This window comes from Struthio camelus, chromosome W, assembly GCF_040807025.1.
Source record: "Struthio camelus isolate bStrCam1 chromosome W, bStrCam1.hap1, whole genome shotgun sequence".
Classification (NCBI taxonomy): domain Eukaryota; kingdom Metazoa; phylum Chordata; class Aves; order Struthioniformes; family Struthionidae; genus Struthio; species Struthio camelus.
In genome coordinates this window covers 57,009,301-57,027,807 of record NC_090981.1, presented here as the reverse complement: position 1 = coordinate 57,027,807, position 18,507 = coordinate 57,009,301, and the positions used below count along the sequence as shown (strand labels likewise).

Genomic DNA, 18,507 nt, shown 5'->3' with positions numbered 1-18,507 from the left:
AACGGGGGGGGGGGGGGGGGGGTCTTACAAGGCAGAGAGAGTTGTCTTTATCTGACAGCAGCTATATCAGAATAGCACTTTAAGCTAAGAATAGCTTGCGAGACAAAATTTTAAATCTATGTTGATTCAACGATCATAAGAATGTTTACAATTGTCATGTTTACACAAACACAGCACAAAAACATTTTTCCTTCAGAGTAGACCTAGAAATTCTAAGGTAAAAAACAAGTTTTGCTAGACAAGCACAATGAGAAATGAAAATAAAGCTTATAATGGAAACTTGTTACACTCTTAACTTTGAAAACTCAGTCAAGTATGGCAAAGCACAGAAGTAAGGCTGAGAACACCCTTCTGCTTAAAGATTGTTATCTAAAATCCATGTTCATTAGAGCATGTCTCTCATCATCGCTTGCAGCATTGATTCCCCTTCCCCTGTTCCCACACCCCTTACCCAATTCCTAGCTCACCCAGGTCTTCTGGTTCAGAAAGCCATTAGTCACTTAAAATAGAAGACTCCCACTTTTACATCCAGTCCGTCTCCTAACCATGGCCCTGTGCCTCACTGTGAACCCCCTACCCCATCCTTCACTCCCTGCTTCTACCTTGCCTCTTCAGCTACACTTCCCCATCATCCAATCGTGACACTCTCTCCACCCAGGGGCCTGCTTCCCCACCCCATGTTATGATGCCATACATTACAATTTTGCACTTCCAGCTTGGTAAAGAACTGCATTTGTGTGACCCTCAGGGTTTTCCTTAGATCTGTTTGCACAGATGGGGCAGACAAGATTGCAGACTAAAAGTATTTACACTGCATGCGGTGAGCAGTCATCTTATTTTTGTTCTGCCCTAAGAGGGGGAGAAAAAGCTACATGATTAGCACATGTTCAAGCAAGTAAGACTTTCTGAGAGGTTGGGTCTAGTTTTGCTGAGCAAAGCGGATGGCTCTCGCAGTTTCTTCTTACTTGCTATAGGAATACACAAGCTCAGATCTGCACACAAAGTACAGTGTAAGCATATACTGCGATCCAGTTTCCTGCAGCTACTGCGTGCCGACTGCAACAGGAAGCACGGCTGACATATGCTCCGCAGAGAAGGCAAGAACACGGAAGAGGTTCTGACTGGAAAGCTCCTACTGATGCCCCTTAAAACTTTAGCTTATGTTATTCCCTAACATCATCTTACCCCCGCAGCTTGCCTCCAAGATCCCCGACTTCCAAGCTTCAAAAACCTTGTATTTAAATAGAATAGGGGCCCAGGACTTGCAAAAAAATGTTTATAATAAAGATTTCTAGAAATTGTGACTACTCCTGCGCAGACAAAGAACTCATGTCTTTCAGCAGCTCAAACATCACGCTGTTGTGAAAAATGTAGTGGGATCTTCTGTTTATGCTATAGCAAAGCTGTAACAACAAGGTCAAATAGTAGAAAGAAAACACACGTATTAGCACTGACAACATCACAGCATTCTGAATTTGGAAGCTGTTCAAATACTTTTTTGAAGCACTCAAGACTAGGAACTGCAGAATAAGAGATGTTGCAGAGGTATTAAAGTACATTCCTACAGAACACATTTATTTCCAATTTTTCAATACACTCAAAACTGAAATTTATATTTAAAATCCATAAATTACTCAACAGATTTCAGATTTGAAAGAACATTTGTAAAAAGTTTTTAAAAGAAGACAGATGAAGACATCATCTTCTCCATCTCAGGTCCCTCAAAACCACTGCAGTAATGACCACTGTAATTTACTAAGCATGTAAGCAATCAGAAAGAGAAGTCTCTAACATAACCACCCCATCTGAATATATCTGGCAAAGATCAGTGCCAAGTGTATTGGTCGTTTCTACAGAATGGATGCTGCTTAAAAACTTTTATGAAACCTGAAATCATTTGGCTTAAACTTAAAACAGCCAACAGATTTACATTACTTCATTCAGCTTCCAAGCAACAGTCAAGCTAGTTTCTGGGGGGGTGGGGGGGGAGTTCACTGTTTTCTCTACCACAAGTGCAAATTAAAAGCACCTAACAGTAGCAATGCAAAAATATAATTAAATTGCTGATGCTAAAGATGCTATTTTACATTCACAGACACTACCTCAAAATATTTACTGGGAAAGTCTCTTTAACAGATTACAGAGTGAAAGTTAAAAAATACCTTCTTCATAAATATGAGGACAAGAGGCTTATACAGACTGTATGATGTCTTATTTCAGAATACTTTGGTTTTTTCTTACCCATAACATTTAATTACTACAACTCTCTTCCGACTACGAAAATATAGATTACCTCTCCAATTCTTCAGCTACCTCAGAATAGAAGGGTTCTATTCTGGTGCAGTTCTACTACACCAGCCACAGATCAGAAAAGGGTGGGGATGAGTGAAAAATCTGTGAAAACATCTCAGATTAAAAATAAAGAAGGAAAGAAGAAAAAGCATTGACACAATTCTAATCCTGAAGCCTCAAAACACACATACGGCAATAAAAAAAAAAAAAAAAAAGAGCGAGCTTAACTTACTTGACCAAGGCTACCAGTTTGCAGCACCTTCTACAATTAGACTGTGGTTGACAACACATTCCCTGATCTAAGTCAGTGAGTCTCAAGTTATTACAGATTACTTTGCAGATCAGAGTCATGGCAAACGAATATCAGCTTTACAAGCCTTTTAATTAAAGGCATCATAAAGCCATGCAGTAGCCCATGAAAATAATTGAGGCTTACGACGGCCTGCCTGCCCAAAAATTTTTGGGAACAACAGACCCCTCAGGCCCATCCTTAGATCCACCCACGCTCATATTCAGTATTGGAGGTCAGTGTCAGGTCAAAGTTTTGGCATTGGCTCAGACTCAATTTACATTTATGAAGAACAACAGCAGCACTTCGCTGGAATAACGCACCTAACACAGCCCTGTCTGAACTTCTCTTCCTAAAAGCCTTTTCACTTTATATTCAGGCTTAATAGCATCCTTTAAGCCTCATCTAACATCCTCGACATAAAAGCAAAACAAAGCATCTCTTGAAATAAATCAAATATTTAAGGGGGAGCCTTCTGAACCAGAATCATCACTAGAGCTATACAAAAACTGAAATTCCTGTGCACAGGAAATTCCAAGTTTAGAAATACTTAAAAATTTACCAAAGAATGCAACTTCTGAAATTTCATTTAGAGCCAGCAGAAAGAAAATTTTATTTTAACCCTTTTTAACCATGGTAGCCCTAACAGAAGGGGAGCTGGCCAACTGGAAAGGCAGCACAAAGCCAAGATAACCAACAATTACAGCACCTGAGGTGTATGAAAGCCCTGGCTCCAGGGCAATATATCTGATAAGGGTTTCATGTCTTAATGGTAGCCTAACTTCAGGATTTCTCAGTTAAGAACAACCTAGGTTAAGGAAAGCTTTCATTTTAGCAAATAGTAAATTCTGAATTTACAGGAAGCCTGTTTTCCGTTACTCCGCTGGGGACCTGCTATTACTTTTACATGGATGGCATTCAAATACCGTGACAATACAAAAGCCCTAAGACTAAATTTATGTTTATACATAAACAAATACCGAGCTTTCCCCAGCGATGGGTTGTTTCTTTCCTTCTACTCTTTCTGATGCACGGCAGACTATTTTTATGGTACGTTATCAGAAATTACTGATGACAAACACACTGGAAAACATTCCATGCTTGCTGGCATCACGTGAAGTTGCTGAGGTCAATAATCTCCAGGTTTCCTTTCACATCCTCACCAAAATTTACAAAAAATGTCAGGTTGGAGACCTCATGGTCTATTCATGGACCACGGTTTTGGAGACATAAAAATACAACACTTCAGTTCCACTATTAAAAGAACCAGGAGAAATAGTTGTCAACTGCTGTGTAGGCCGAGATGGCCTAACTAAAAAGAATGTGGAGCTTGGAAGAACTTTCAAAGTCAGTCTGGGTTATTGGTAGGATTGGACTAAGTAAATGGAGTAGTCTGTTGATACAAATTTTGTGGCGGACTGATTTACATGTTGCATAGCACAACTGGCAAAGAGTCTATTTACTTTTAACATTCATACGGCATGATGTGTCATGCAACAAGAATACCCAAATGCTCGCCTTGAATAATTTACCAGGATAAAGACTTAAGTTTTGTATGTTCATTAATTCAGTTTTTTTTTTTTTTTTTTAAATTAGAGGTACTTAAGGTGGCAGAAACACCAAGGGGAAAAAAAAAAGCAGGAAAAGTCACCGAGGACAATATGACATCCCAGGGTTTAATTACTTCCTCAGCACAAGCATCTCTTTTGAACCATTACCTTCAACAGCACGTTGGCATTAACCTTTCCGCACAATTTCAATTGCTCTTCCTTCGAGAGAACCATTTCAATTTTATTGACCTTTCAAATCAATGTCAGTTCTCCACAGCACTTTCATTTTAACCTTTCACAAAATCAGGTAACTTGAGAAGGTAAGTCCTCCCCTGCGTCTTCATTTGTAGCCAGTTGAGGGCTAAACCTGAGAACGTAGTTCAGTAAAGGGTGAACTGCTGCTGAAGACAAAGTACCTGTTGTTAATTTCCATTGCTGCTCATCGCTGCCATCTCTCTTGAGCCTAGAGTAGCATTTGTGCAGTCAGCTAACTTGGAGCGGTCTGGCTGAAAGCTAATGGCCAGTCCCTTCACCTGATTGACTGAGCAACTGAATGAATGGTAGTGGCAGCAGGAGGAAGGGAAGGAATGTGTTTGGGACAGAGGGGAAAAGGCAAGCGCACCCCCATCAGTGACAACCCACAGTTTACTTGACAAACTGATTTCAACACCACAATCTGAATAGTTAAGGCAAGAACTATTCATTTAGTCATTGGAGGGAAGAGAATCAGGAAGAAAAGCTCAAACATACATTATTCATACATTATTGGGCTATCTATACCGAAGCCATTCACGAGCGCAATCCGCTCAAAAGACACAAAGGACAAAATACTCACAGTATCACGGACTATACTCACCATTATCTTGAGCTCCCTGGTTTGGACCCCAATAACGATTACCCTGATCAACATAAATTTGAAGTTATATTATTTAAATCTGAAAGTTATATTATTTAAATCTGACTGGACAATGACAGCATCTCTTTGATTCTCTGAAGCAATAGCAAGTTCTTTCAGAGGTGTCTACTAGCCTATTATTAGCCAGCACAAAGCCAGACAGCACATAATAATCCAAAATCTCCATCTGTCACCCATTTGACAACTACTGCAAAGACAGGCAGGGACAATTTATCTTGAAATATGGACTGCAGTGAGCTATATTTCATAATGGACTTGATCACAATTGTGACAGAACTCTCACTTTTTTAGTCAAGGAGTTCCTGTCTTAAGTAACAATTTCTGTATCTTCAGAAGGAGAGCTGGGGAGGGGAGAGGGAGCATACACTGTCCATGTGCACGACGACAGGCTAAAGGATAACAGGGATTTTGATCTGCCAAATATTCACAAAGATGGCTGTTTCCTTACTCTTGCACCATAACTCCAACGTAAGAATTTGCTGCCAACAACTTTCCAACTTTAGTCTGCTTCACAGCTATGAGTGCAGATGACAAACATTATTTTAAAGTTAATTAGGGTATTTTGATTTTAATAGAGAGTATTGGCAGATTGGGGAGCACAGGGCTATCAAACCCTCCTCAATAAAGGGAAACCCATCTTAACACACTGTTTCCTTTAAATATGCTCTCTGCAATTACTGATACTATTTTGAATTTTTGAAAGTAGCAAGAAAAATTTGAAGAACTTCTACAAAACATCTCCTTAAAGTTGTTCGCAAACACCAAAAAGGCAAAATATAAAATACAAACAGTATTTTATATCAGAAAAAGTTAATGAAAAATATCTGGTTTATTATAAATTATCTTTTAGCATTAAAAAAAAAAATCATTCCTTCATGTTGACCCAATAGGTTAATAATTATACAAATTCAAAATGCATCTATTACCAGTATTCTTCCACAACATTTCCTCTTCCCCCATATTCATGGGGGAAGTCATAGAGTCAAATGGAAATGCCAGCAGATATGGGGAGGAGAGGACAAAGAAGCAGAGTAAGTGAAGGCGCCAACTTCAGACACCTTTACATAATTCTGTTGTTCCTATCCTTTTAGGTAACAGTAAAATTGCCCATTAAAAGAAAAATTGCCTGCTTCACTGTCCTTATTGTTGCTAATAAGGAAAACCATCCTCTGTGAAACATAACTAACTATAAACAAAAGTCTCAGGTAGATCAAGCAAAGCCAATAACTGAGTTCCTGCAGTAAGTTTATGGATTCTTTAGATAATAAAAAGTCTTGAGAGATAGTATTTTATTTAGAAACAACAAAAAGTCCCTCATTCTATAAGGAAAACTATTAAATTAAAAAAAAAAAACAATTTCTGAAGAGTGTGTGTGTGTGTGTGTGTGTGTGTGTGTAAGTCAACCAGACTGATGCAACCTACACTTAATTTACTACTGAGCATATTTATGAAGTTATTTGTTCAACAAATCTGATAACTAGCTTTTCCAGCCAATCCTACAAACTTCAAGCACATCTTTCTTCACAGAGCAGGAAATTCTTATACTAGAAATAACAATTAAGCAATTCAAAAAGTTTACCTGGGGGTTATTCTCCCAATATCCTTTTTAAGAAGCTTCTCAACATAAAAATAAGCAAACAGATCTTATAAAAAAGAAATGAACACAAAGAACCAAAAAAAATCCCTTTTCCAAGTTCTCAGTGACACAGATGGAAAAGCTGGTCACTATTAAAAAAATAACTGCATGTTCATTTTGACCATCTGAATCACTTAGACCAAGGTCTCCCAAACTATGGTCTATGTAACCACTTGGGTGGCACAAGTTTAGCTACGGCATACTGCCAAGTTATCCCCACCAGCATAAGATCAGCAACTCTGGTGTTCTGCATCATGAGATACAGTCACATGGAAGGCCTACAAGAAAAAGAGGAACTACTGATGTGATCCTATAGCTAGAGGCTAACAGCGAAGGTATTTGTATGCCTTCGTGCAATGATGATTAAGTGTAAGGAATCACAGAATGTTTGAGGTTGGAAGGGACCTTTAGCGATAATCTAGTCCAACCCTCCTGTTCCAGCAGGGTTTCCTAGAGCACATTGCCCAGAATCGTGTACAAATGGCTTTTGAGTATCTCCAAAGAAGAAGACTCCACAACCTCCCTGGGTAACCTGTTTCAGTGCTCTGTCACCCTCACACCTTAGATTCAGACAGAACTTCCTGTGTTTCAGTTTGTGTCCCTTGCCTCTCGTCCTGTCCCTGGACACCATGGAGAAGAGTCTGGCCTCATCTTTCCATCCTCCCTTCAGATATTTACACACATTGACAAGATCCTCTTAAGTCTTCTCTTCTCCAGGCTAAACAGGCCCAGCTCTCTCAGCCTTTTGCTCAAAGGAGATATGCTCTAGCCCCTTAATCATCTTCACCGGACTCTCTCCATTAGCTCTGTATCTCTCTTGCACTGCCCAGAATTGGACCCAGCACTCCAGGTTAAGGCCTCACCAGGGCTAAGGAGAGGGGCAGGATCACCTCCCTCAACCTGCTGGCAACACTCTGCCTAATGCACCCCAGGATATCATTGCCCTTCTTGGCTACAAGGGCACACTGCTGGCTCATGGTCAACTTCTTGTCCACCAGGACTCTGGCATCCTTCTCTGCAGAGCTGCTTTCCAGCAGGTCAACCCCCAGCTTGTACTGGCGCATAGGGTTATTCCTCCCCAAGTGCAGAACTCTGCGCTCCCCTTTATTGAACTTCATGAGGTCTTCCTCTGCCCATCTCTCCAGCCTATCGAGGTCCTTCTGAATGGCAGCACAGCCCTCTGGTGTATCAGCTACTCTTGTCAGTTTAGTATCATCAGCAAATTTGCTGAGGGTGCACTCTGTCCAATCATCCAAGTCACTGATGAATAAGTTAAACAATACCGGACCCAATATCGAAATCTTGGGTACACCATTTGTTACTGGCCTCCAACTAGACTCTCTGCCACCGATTGTGACCCTCTGAGCTCTGGCCTTCAGCCAGTTTTCAGTCCACCTCACTGCCTCTTCATCCAGCCTGCACTTCCTGAGTTTGCCTATGAGGATGTGATGGGAGACAGTGTCCAAAGCCTTGCTGAAGTCCAGGTAGACAACATCCACTGCTCTGCCCTCATCTACCCAGCCAGTCATTCCAGCATAGAAGGCTATCAGACTGGTCAAGCATGATTTTCCCTTTGGTGAATCCATGCTGACTACTCCTGATCACCTTCTTGTCCTTCATGTGCTTGCAAATGGTATCCAGGATTAGCTGCTCCATAACCTTCCTCAGCACTGAGGTGAGGCTGACTGGCCTGTGGTTCCCTGGGTCCTCCTTCATGTCCTTTTTGAAGATTAGAGTGGCATGTCTAAGCACAGAAATATTAGAAAAGCAGATCCAGAGTTTCTTAAAATTAAGCCATTACAGCTAAACTTTCAAGAACATTGCAAACATGCTGTTCACATCTCTGATCTGCTCAAATACTGAAATGGATATAATTCTGTTTGACATACTGGCTGCTTTTCGAATCTAATTATTGCATAAAACTATACATTCCCCTAATCCGCTAAATACACTTTAACAAATACTCTGAATAACTCTTCTGTATATTTCTTATAGGCCACTAAAGCAAGATAATCTAATCCTTGACGACCAGGAAAATAAGAAATTAGTTTTATCAGCTGGTAAATCAGCAACGCATACAGCTCTGCTAGAATCTAGGAAGTTTCTAACAGTTAGGGGCACACTCCAGGTATGAGACCTAACAGGAGTATAATGGGCAATCCTACACTAGTTCAACTCAATTCCTGTCGTGTAGTCAACCTGTATTTATTGTTCCTCATCTAGTTCCTGACGTGGACTTCAGTAAAGCTCACTGTTCTTATCTAGCCATTTGAGTAACCTTAGAGAGACTGTAAACATATAGCACCACAAACTGCAGTGAGATCCAATTAGAAGTTTATTACCAGCATATAACTAAATACATTCGTAAGAAGCTGAGAAAAAGATGCAAGCAATAGAAAATTATGATGGAAGAAGAGGAAAAAGAAAAATTTCTCCAGGATTTTAGTTGAAAACAGGCTGGAATGTCCAAAATTATTTGAAGCCTCATGGTAATACTGGGCATAGGCATGGGTAGAACTCTGAAAATCAAATTCCACCTCTGTGGCAATGTTCTCTAGCAAGACCCAAACTATTTTTCATTGGCAATAAATTGTGCAGTCTTATCGCACACTATTCATATTCAGCTGAATATATAATGTTAAGGGTTACATGCTTTTTTAAATAACTCTTCAGTAATAGTTTGCCTTGTCTCCTTTTTTTACTTTTCAATTCCTTCCATCTTCTACTGCCCTAAAAACCAAGAGAAGAACAAAAGCTTCCATAACTCTGAGACACAAGAATGACAATAACAGATGAAAATGTGCTGGAAATATTTTTCTCATGTTTAGACTATTTAGAGAATAACCCTGAAATCAAAAATTTTGCTGTTGACAGCAATAAGCCTCAATAAAATTTATTATCTAGAAAATTATAAAAAGACAATAAATTCAGGGATAGGGGGAAGGTTTTAGGATCCAAACTTGTGAGCTCACTCTCCCCCCTCCATTTTTCTTATATAATTGTTCTCACATCTACTGTCTGCCAGATCTTAACTGCTTTTCTGGACCAATCTATTTTAAAACATGCTTGGTGAAAGATAGGACCCAGCTTCCTGTGACAGAAACGCATTCAGAAGAGTGCTACTTTGTATATATTCTGTATGTTTAACATTCAAAACCCTAAGGTTCGTTTTTCAAATAGCTCTTTTCAGTGAGTACAAAAATTCAGATCCAGTAAAAGAAAGAGCGCTATCTACCTACGTAATTTGGAAAAAAAAAAAAAAAGATGCTTTTCTGAAGGTAAAATAATCTGAAAAGATATTCATCCCTCTTACCAGTCATCCTTCAAAAGTAATAATAAAAAAAATACACCCAGAACTGGTAATTATTTAAAATATTCAAGTAAGACACTTCTCCCAGAGGGATAAGTAAGGTTTTCTCATGCATTAATGGGAAAAAATCTAATTTCAAGTCTAGACATTTCATTTGCAGTTTTAAAAAATATGAATTCCTCTTCATGCACTTCATATGAGAATACAGGTCTATAGCAAGCTGTACCTGGTTAGCTTCGCTGCAAATCTAATTTTTCAAGTCAGCCATTGCCTTCTCAGCACAGGAACATCTACTGATACATCCTGCCCTAAAGAATCCTTAAAAATAAATAGCCAGATAAAGAATAAAAAAAAAAAAAAGCAACCTCAATTGTAGAAACATTTTCTATTTTGAATCCTACAATTTTGGGACATTCATGTCTGACTGCAGTCCCTCTTTTTCAAGTTTTGATGCATTTTAAATCATTAGTTGCTTTACTGGAACATACGTTACAGTTTAGTTATACACAGAAAGGAAGTTAGCGAGGAAAATCTCTGAAGCGTTCTGACACTTTAGGAAAGCAAGCATATTCTACAAAGTGCTATATTGTTGACAAGAAACTTGTCAGGCATTTGATTAACCTTCCACTGCATTTAAAAATAAACAACAAACAGCAACTGCTGTCAACTACTGACAGCACCAAAGCCAAATGCTATGGTCCAGCATTTTAAGCACGTATACAGGCATATATTATATAGAACACACCTCTTCAATAAAATGAAGATACTACAAAAATGCAACTTTGCTGAAGAGGAGGCAACTAACATATGCACAATGCTGAACACTTAAGAGACCCGTGAACAAAACAATGCCTAAGAGTCCAATTGCTCATGTAGGTATCAAAGTACTAACTTAACAGTGTGACTTTTGGCATGATTAGGCATGACCTGCACATGCAGGTAATTACAGCAAATACTTGCGCAGTTCTTGCAAAGTCACCTTCCATCAGGGTCCCATCTTTATTCTCCATAGTTTATGCAAAATAAAGCTGTATTTGATTTTTTTTTTTTAAGTAATCTGCAAATTAACTTCTATACTACTAGCTCTTGTCACTGAGAATAAAGTCTGACATGTATGTGAAAAGAAATCTTTAATTAGAACTGATGCTCAAATCCTCCACATTAGATATTTCACTGAAGAAATAAGTCTTACTAAAGTAAATACATATGGCAGGATCACAAAAGCAGCTCCCATCCTGCTTAGATACAAGTTTAACAACAGAGAAGCTTACAACAAAAACTTGCAAATGACTACGTGTCTCCTCTTAAAAATAGTAAGAAATCTAGTATGTCATCCTAACACAAAGCAGGGCTAATATTGGCTAACTCAATAACAGGTCAAAACTTAGTTAATTTTGACCAAAATAGGCCCCATTAAAACTACAATTCTCTCCTTGGGACCTATAAGTACACTGTACCTGCCTTCAAATACAGCCTCTCCTCAACTTTTCTTCTACAGTTGCCATATCTTAAAACATTAAGTACAGCAATGTGTTATTTCTAATTGGGGAGCAGTAACATGTTTCATTTTGAGGGATTTGCATCACTTATCATATCATTAATGAGCACAGATTTCCAGAATAAACTTTTTTTTTTTAAAACAAGATGTACATACTAGATAGGGTTCCTCCTATTCCTCTCCTTCATCAATAGTTTCTTTACATTTTGTTCCTTTCAGAACAGGTCTATCAATTGTTTCACTTACCCAGGTGCAAAAAAATCTGCAAGAAGCTGAGGCTCATGAAACTGCCACATCACAAGATTTTCACTATGAGATTAAAAAAAAAAAAAAATCCACTCATGTCACACTGTTCTCACATTTAAGGAAACAAGTTCTTCTGTTTAGTATTTAAGATGCCCTAACTGTTAATTTACGGTTCCAGACAAAGACTGCAACTGCAGTCTAAAGCAGAAGTTGCATTTAAATATCCAGCATAGGCAAAGCAGTTTTAACTAGCGCATAACTGACTGAACAACCATCTGGCATTTACCTCAACAAATTAATAAACGTTATACCTGCCTTCTCCACTGTATAATACAGAGTACAGACTAAAATGGCACCCTGGTATGTACTGAAAGCTTCTCAGATAGTAGAGACTGTTGAATGAAAGAGTACCAGTGTAAAATCAAGTGAAGTCCAAACGTAAGTGCAGAGTCCTGTACTGCACAAGAGTGATTTGCTGAACAGAAAACCACAGTACAATACTAGTCCGTGTACAAAATACATCTCAACTAACAGCTATAGAGGACTCTATAACTAATAGAGCCACATGATGCTATCTAGCAAGACTTTGAAGACAGATGACTAGAAAGTTTATAGCAGCAGACATCTTACAAGTGATTCAAATCAGTATCAGAGACACAGAAAGATATGCAAGAAGGCTGACAGCCTGATTTCCTAACGTAATGAATAAATCCTATAAATTCCACAAATAGCAAAGGACAAGGGCTTAACACCTTTCCGAAAAAGAAAGCCAGTTTACAAGGCATACTATTTTATTACCTTAGTGGTCCATTGCAAATAATAAAAAAAGGTGGCTAAAATACAACAGTTCAGTATAACTGTTCAGTATACTGGGAAAAAAAAAGACTGAGTCTCAGTACAAATCAGTATTATGTATAACAGCTTAGTGATAGTAACACACACCTATGTGCTCTTATTCATCCAGGCTTACAGGTTCTGCACTTTAAAGGAAGAGAACAGCTGTGCACTATTTCAGGTGTAACCTTATGTCTGAAATTTGTGATTGTTCAACCATTCTGCAGTAATATTTCTGCAAGGAAAGAAAATAAATTAGTTGACATAACGTTGACATAAAACCTGTTGGCAAGCAGGTTAGTCATGAAAAATCTAGTTATGTGGCACACGACAGGTTGACTGTTATTTCTTTTTCTTTCTTTACTAAAAGTTATGACAAAACAGATTGAGAACACTGTCTGTGAAACTGCGTTGCACCATTACTCCAGACTAGCCTCCCCCTCGCCAATAATACATCACAGAAGTGACTATGTGCTGTAATAATTATTTGCTCTGTGAGTGCCAAAATCATTCCAGAATATACTGTTTGCAACAGTTATGCTGGTCAATTTAACCATGCAAAGAAGCCCTATTACATGTAGTTTAACTCAGTTAAAAGCAGCAGTACTTGAACTATTTTAGCATCAAAAAAACCCTGAAACATAAGAAATACCGTGTTTTTTCCTTAATCTAAAATGTTAATTTTCAGTTCCCTGATTACTTCCCTTCCAGTGATTAATCAGTAATACTTTCTCAGATATACTTTAGGCAAAAATCTTAATGAAGATAGCTTGCTGTAGGAGAGGAAGAAGAGTTACTGCACTTTTTTTAAAAAGCACTTTGAAAAACAAACAGATAAGTGTCACTAGGAAGGCTTTGACAAAGAGTTTTTGTTTGACTTTCCTACACTAGACAGCTTGATATGAAAGAGGTGACTACATGCCAAGTTATCCATGAATAAGTAATACAGATTACAGATCAACCATACGGTAAGAGCATGGATAACCACACTGGTTGCATGTAGAACCATAAAAACTAAACACCACTCGAATGTAAGAAGCCAAATTGGATCTGTAACGCTGCTTCCAAATCAATACATCCTCCAAAGAACCCAGAGAAGGATTTACTCAGAAGCATTGTAAGGAGGCACTTTACTGCATCCCACAGTACACAGAATTGGGGTACTCCCTCCCCTCACCCCATATCTTCCACTAGCCTATAATTTATGTACGGACATGAAATAAGAAAGGACCAAAAAGGTAGACAGCTATGAAAGAAATAATTTTTCACCACAGACATTACACACTTTGTTGCTATTAGGCCCTGAACATTTGAGAAAAAGCATGCCTTTGTCAAGGATTCAACACATTCATACATCATTCTTCAACTGAAACGTGAATTCCCAGTAGATGCCTCTTCATGTTTCACTTATTTGTCCTAGAAATTTTGCAGCAAAACTTGGGAGCTTTTGAGCCGACATTCAGGCTACTGCTGAAACTTCAAAAACTGAAAACATACCAAGATGACTTCTCAAAGCTACAATGATTACACATGCAAAAAGACAAACTTTTGTATCCCAATTAAAATTTCACAAAGACAGATCTTAAGTTCAGAGAATCACCGCCTATATTTTAAACAGTTTTAAAATTCTTACTTCAAGTCTCAAAAAAGCAAAAAAACAACCACACCGCTCTTTAGGATTAAAATACAAAATGCAGCAACAAGTCCTACTACTCAGATTTGTCAGAAGAATAAACTGCATTTTAGCACTAACTCGATCACGACAAAACAACGCATTTGAAGCAGGTAAACTAGCTCCCTAAATAGCTTGTTTATCTTGATACAATTAAAAATATGACAAACTGGAGACCCCCACATAAATTATTTAGACAGAAAGCTATACTATAACACTCAAATTGCCTTAAAACTTCAATAGATTACGTTTTTGAAGGCTGAACACAAGTAGTCAAGATCCAAGAGAACTTCTGTACTTCACAGTGGTTTAACGCTACTTTTCTCTCACAAATGACATTTCCGTCTTCAAAGGGTAAATAAAACCAGAAATATTTACTGATGCAGCAGATTGCAGTATATGACCATTATCTCGGCATACTTTACATTAGCTTTCTTTCAGCAAATAAGGAATTAATTACAGATCAAATAAGTACTTTATCTTATTAACTGTAATTATCTAAACTATAGAAGTAGGTGCTATGTCTCTGTAGCCTGCTTCAATTTGATTAGTGGTAGCACGTTTGTGTAAAGTATGGCAGCAGCTGGGTGCGTTGCTCTATTTGAACAGGTCCCCAACTTCCACCAAGAGCTCTCCAAGAGAAAAAGAATTACGTGTCCAAAAAAGCATAAAAGGAGCAACAGTTACAGAGTACAGCCAGCTTGCAACCTTTCAGTTTTCTATGAGATTGAGTTACAAGATGTCTGGAAAAGATGTAGTGAACAAACTGGCCTGTACTCATCTTTTAGCTGTAGCTTTTAAAATAAGCTAGCTTCTAATATTTACCGCTCCATCCTTTTGGGGAGTGATGGCCTCAGATGCTTTAGTAGTTCTACAGAGCAAACTCTCCCCCTTTCATTGTGGCTTTGATCTATTCTATTGCCGTATTATTTTTAATTTAATACGGCTAAGTATGGCAGTGATTTTTTTTTTTTATTTCTATAGCAACAGGCTATTGCTCTACTTGAAATGGATGAATAGGACTCCCTTTACCAGCCTTGCTCCTGAAGAGTTTCCAAATAAGTTGTAGGTGTTCTTGTGATGTTTCCTGAACTATCCTAGCAATGTATTTTGCTCCAGTATTTTACCTGCTCTCCCTAGGACACCACACCTGTCAATTTATTTAATCTTTATTGTTCTGAGAGCATACCAAAATACTATTAGTTGAAATAGGTAAATAAACTATCAGCCTTAGGGATACACTAAGGACATCGCATTAAGGACATCTGAATTTGTCAGAAGGTTTCAAAAGAATTCAGACTTTCATAACGTACATATTCAAAAGAAAGCCATCTACTTAACGGCTACTTTTCCAGGAAGTGTAAGTATGCTCATAATGGAAAACTCGTCAACAGCAGAGTAGAGATACTGCAGTACTTAAACAATTGATCTGAAAATTCTGCATATAAGTTCAAATATGAATATATGAGCATATGCATGTATTCTCCTTTAGTCTGCCTCTTTTGCCTTTTGACATATGAGGTGTAGTGTCAATCTATAAAGTCCCATTTTCTACATCACTACAATGTATGCCAAAGTCAGATGAGGTTTTTCAATCTATCATTCTACATTCAAACATAGTTACCACAAAATGCACTACCATTGCAAGTAAACAAAAATGCAAGTTCTCCTCAGTCATGTGTTTGACTACACTTAATGGTTGTACTTGAGGCAAACACAACTTGTTCGTCTTATATATGAGAAAGCATCATGTTTATGCAAGTACATATACGTTTCAGAATAGACTCCTCATACTTATCTTGACCTTAGAATAGAGAAATAGTTATGTATACATAGAACATACAAACAGAAGAGGAATAGACAGTGGAAAAAGAGCAAAGAGCCAACATACATAAATTACATTTTAATAAAGAAAAAAAAAAAAGATCAAGTCCAGGAGGCATGCGTGAACACGTTTAATCGTGTTCAAGCAGTAGGAGTGGGACTGAGGAGCGCTGTTTTTCTTTTAAGATAGCTGGGCATTCACAATGAACCAATGCTACAGTGACAACTGAGCAACAACTCAAAAGTTTTGCTATGGTTCAGTCATCAAAATATTCTGAACGCATGATTCACTTAATACCTAGCATCCTCCTAGGAACGCGGGACTCATCAATCCATCACTGCCTGAACATTCCTGAAAAATTCTCTCCTAAGAGTACAGGCTCTGCTATCTACACTTACAATTATAAACGCAAGCCATTTTTGTACACGGTGTAAAGATCTATCGACAGATGTTGAATATTAGAACAAACTTCTCTCTCAAAAAATTCAAAGCTAAGTTATAAAAGGCAGTTATCAATGACTTTTTTGAGAGAGAAGCTAGAGTTTTTAGGGAAACATGCTCTTATGCCAACACAGACTCACGGAATTTTTTATTTTTAGGCTCCACACTAAATTATTTTGTCCTATTGGAATAAGCAGAAAGGACTTTGTCAGCTTTAAATTGTTTCACAATTATACTTCACACACATTGTTCTTCTCTGCTTGCTGTTACTATAAAGTCTCACACAAACGTCAGGGGAGATCAAATCTATTGGAGGTAAAAACTTTTCATAAAGTATTGCCAAACGCATAAGATAAATTAACTTTGCGTACTTATCATTAGAACAACAGAGAACAAAAAGATCCATATTTTAAAATGAATTCATAGTTTTATTTTCAGGTTTAAAAAAAAAACAAACCTGAAGACAAAGAGATTTAATTAGCGTAAAAGAGAGGGGCACAGGTAGACACAAAACCAAAATACAAACCCTAGTGATTCTTGTCTAAGAAACCTCAGAAACCATGTATGCTATAATTTGTGCACATAAAGACCCCTACCCTAGAGATGCCATTATTATTCTTTATATTCGGTCTCTCTACTGCAAGATCTCCAGAAGATTCATGAATATCTGTACTCATTTTGTTATTTTTTCCATACAAAGAAATTTAAGATTATCTTTAGTGCATGCCATTGTTAGACTTGGTAAAACAGAATGATTTGTAAGTTTGATGCACACCGGTGCAAAGCAGGATTTGCTTATGCCCACTTTTAATTATTAACTTTTTATACACCAGGAGCAATTGTACCCTATTATATTCTTTCTTGGGAGATGGAACTTTCCCTAACTTGGAATCCTTTACAGTCTAATGCCACAACTTCAGCCAGTTTAGCACACAGGAAGAAAAAACAAACAAACAAACAAACAAGCTGAAAGATCATCCAGTCTATCCTATCTTCCTCAAGGTAGGATCTCCTAAGCAATCCTGATAGATATCTGTCTTGTCTTGTCATGCCTAACTTACTTTAACGCAACTATTCAGTTGAGCACAAAAAGAAATGTGCGTACGCATAAATCTTAGCATTTATCTTCATAATCAACAGGTAGAAGCACACATCATTGCGAATATCCCCCGACTTTATTAGAATGTCGAGCCAAGGTCCATCTGACAAAAATGGGATTACAAGAATACAGCCTAAAAACATAGTTTGAGAGAGAAATAAAATATGTTATTTTGGCAGATAGATAGAGGTACACCTACACATATTAATAATAGAATGCCAAACAGAAAAACCGTTCCTCAACCTATTCATTATTAATCAGCAAACTTATTTTAGATGCAATGCACTGTCAAAGAACACATAACTTAGCAGCTTTATTTCCCATTACACTGCACTCATGAACATGCACAGTTTTAAGATACTTCCTTTCCACAGAGATCAACAAATTGTTTTCCTTAGGTTGCTTAAAACAAAACAAAAATGGAGCAGGTCCCCTAATTACATTCATACTAGAACTCATACCTAACAGAGATCTACCTCACCACGCACTATATTAAACTGAACAGTTTCCTCTGACAGGACTAGTTTCCTATAGTATGCATACTTCTTATACTGGTTGCCTCTTCCAAGGGAAACAAAGATCCAACACATAGGTAGAAATACACCTCCCTCAATGAACATTATTCACAGTTCTGTGACAAATAAATAAGGTATAAATTCAATAAAAACACAAAATTATGTAATAATGCCACTTCCACATTTTGACACGCTTCTCATTGTTCAAGGCCCATTTTTGTCAAATATATCTCCCTGAATTTTAAGAGAGGTACAAACACATTTTTCACATACATTACACTGGAAAAGACTGAAAAGTCGTACTAAAAAGGGCTGCTAAGCATCCAAAAGCATTTCAGAATCCTATAAATACAATATAGTTGTGTCTGACTAAACACACAAAAA

At 37.8% G+C, this 18,507-nt stretch overlaps 1 protein-coding gene across 1 annotated transcript in view; it reads right to left on the bottom strand.

Moving 5' to 3' along the window:
• LOC138064142 (Golgi phosphoprotein 3) overlaps window positions 1-18,507 on the bottom strand; it is a 34,583-nt gene that overhangs the window by 14,697 nt on the left and 1,379 nt on the right. The window lies entirely within an intron of this gene.